The sequence below is a fragment of the Etheostoma spectabile genome, chromosome 11 (assembly GCF_008692095.1).
Source record: "Etheostoma spectabile isolate EspeVRDwgs_2016 chromosome 11, UIUC_Espe_1.0, whole genome shotgun sequence".
Lineage (NCBI taxonomy): Eukaryota > Metazoa > Chordata > Actinopteri > Perciformes > Percidae > Etheostoma > Etheostoma spectabile.
Window position 1 is genome coordinate 8,051,798 of NC_045743.1, and position 3,203 is coordinate 8,055,000.

Below are 3,203 nucleotides of genomic sequence, written 5' to 3' on the forward strand. Positions count from 1 at the left end.
TTTGAGCGTTTGTGTTTTTCCCTGCCAAATCATCACTGAACTGATTTCCTTTACTTTGTGTGTGTGAAGTTCACATGAACAAGTACCAATTAATGTGAACTTTCAAAACGGATATATTGACTGTTCTGTTGCCTGCGTGTGCCGAATAGGTTTTGTCTATGGCTGTAAGTGTTCAATTAAAGGTCCCATGACATGGTGCTTTTTGGATGCTTTTATATAGGGTTAGGCCTTGACCAACTGCCACTTTGCTTTTTTGAAAGCCATGATGGCTCGCTCTTTCTCATGGGCAGGCTAAATTCTCTGCAAAGCAGAGAAAGGGGAGGTAACCTTGCCCCTTATGATGTCATACGGAGCAAGATTCCAGATCGGCACATCTCAGCTTTCATTTTGTCAAAGGCAGAGCAGGATACCCAGGTCTCGGTTTACACCTTTCACCATTTCTAGCCACGGGGGGACCATAGACAGGCTGGGGAATCGCATACTAATGTTAAAAAACCTCATGGAGTGAAATTTTCATGCCATGGGACTTTTAAGGAGCAGTGTGCGCCTGGGTAGCTCACCTGGTAGAGCCCGTGCCCATATACAGAGGCCCAGTCCTTGACGCAGCGGCCGCAGTTTTAATTCAATGAATGCGGGCCTTTGCTACATGCCATTGCCTTCACTCTCCACTTTAATGTCTAAGCTGTCCTGTCATAATAAAGGCTCAAAAATGCCCCAAAAAATAACTGTAACTAACAAACAGTAATTATAAAAGGAAATATAATTGTCCCCATTTTTTGCCAAAAGTTAGAAGATAAGAAGATTGATATCACACTCATATCTGTCCATTACATATGAAGCTAGAGCCAAGAGATGCTTAGATCAGCTCAGTGAAAAACATTGCTAGGCAAATAACTTCTTGTAAAACCATAAGTTATCATTTTTACACTAGTTTTTGCTTGTGTGCTGTTTACCGGATAATAGTTGAAACATCTGCTGCCCCCTGATCTTCCCCTAGATGTCCCTTGCCTTTTCTGGGGGAAAAAATCAACAAACTTTAAGGTATTTGCTTTTATGTTGTATGTACACCTCCTCTGTAAGCTCTAGCCACTGAAAAGAAATAAGCGGAGAAATCAGGCCAATTACAAAAGCTGGTCAGTCTGACGTCATGTTGCCTGAGCTCATTACTATTTATGAGCTCACTCAGTTGCGCTGGGTAAAGGGTGCTGATAGCCAGGCGCTCACTGACTAGCTGTTAGCCAATCAGAGTCAAGCAATTTAGCTCATTGAGTATTAATGAGAACTGTCACAAATCCAGCTGAGTCTTCCTGCAGGCTTTCTATACCACACTTGAATTGCTTGAAACAATGTAACCAAGGTATTTTTCCACAAACATTGCAGACTGCAAATGTTTCATCCAAACAAGTTCTTTACCAAGACCAACTTGCAGACACACTGTTGCTGCGTCCAGAGCTAGAACCGCCCGAGATGATTGTGATTGGTTTAAAGAAATGCAAACAACCCAGGCCATCTTTTCTCCCATCAAGGATTGTATGTGTGGAGGGGCCAGACCACTTAGCAACACTGTGGAGATAGGTCTGGCAAGCAATACTAAAACAAAACTAGGGCAGCACCCGTGGAAAACGTGCCTGGACACGTGGAACGTGGAACAAGCTGATTGCTTGGCCGCCGGTATTGCTGTGTGCAGTTTTCTCGAGAACTGCTCATCACTGATGCTTGAAGTGTTAGAGTTTGCTACATCTCCAGTCTCTCTTTATTTCATCTGTTCTTGTAGCGAACGAAAGAGAGCGAGGTGTACCCAACAGTTAATATGGGTACCCTCTGAATACACTTCACAGTTGGTACATACCAGTACTACTAATAAATATGTCCCATATACCTCAAGAGCTCACACTGGACACTGCACTTCCTTTGGTCCTCAGCAATACACCCAACTTTTAAGTCGACTGGATGAACAGCTGTCAAGAAAATCAACAGGCAGACAGACAGAGACTCGTACATTTTAGTTAGAAAGGACATTTTCACTATTAGCTGTATTTTGTTTGGACAGAGCCTGGCTAGCAGTTTCCCCCTGTTCTAATTTTTGCGCTAAGCTAAAGGTTGTAACATTAGCTTCATGTGTGGAAACAGTGATATGAGTGGTGTGGATCTTCTCCAAAAAAGCAAATAGGTGATTTCTCATTTGAAATTACAACAGACGAAATGAGTCCAAGCGGTTGTTAGTCTGTTTTTTGTGAGATGTTTCACTAACGGAGTTTAACTCTCTCTCAGACATCTCAAAGATGCTCTATTCTCCCGTTCCCAGACGTAAGGACCTCCCTACATATGAGATCAATACGTCTAAAATGGTACTCTGTACACGGGTTTTAGCTGATAAGATACACTGATTATTTTGCCCAACAACTGCATGCCAATACCCCCCCACCCCATCTTCCACTGACATGGTAGACAGGAGCACATTACGATAAGAGAAAGATTTGTACATTTTAGGCCTTACAATCCTATTGATAGATGAGTTTAGTTTATAAACCGTCCGACTTTAACAATCACATCCTTTAGGTCAGTTTTTAATGAACCAAATAACACACCTCGACCCCCACTGTGGTTTCACTTGAGAGGGACCTCATCTCCCTCTGGGAAGAGCTCTACGGCAGGAGGGCTAAATTTGGGGCACACCACTAGAAAAGTATGTGTCCAGCTGAAAGAGCTTCAACAAGTGTACACACCTGTGTTACTGGCTCACAACGATGAGAAAACCAGCGAGAAGTTTGGGTTTATCCCTGGATTTACTGCGGAGCCATTCTGCTGTCAGAGGAGATTTAGACTGGTTGTATAACTCCAAAATGGGGGCTGGTCATCAGTAAAATAATTGACAGTGCAATGTAGCACAGCACTCTCTCTTACTGATTAATGGATGACTTGAGTGACTGGATGACTACAGTTGCAAGTTGACTGCTAATACACGCTGTTTGTTCATGTTGGAGCCACTAACACATGCTTTGTGTGCATTCTGGTGACTTTGACAACTTGGTTTCAAATCCTAAATTTGTCCATAACATTACATTGTATGACTATGGGAGCAAAATCAAAGTTTAAGTTCAGGAAAAAATATCAGATATTATTTTATACTTTATCAGAGCTGTAGGTGGGGATTGATCACATTTGATTGACAGTGGCTTGCCTTCATCAAACAACCTCACAAC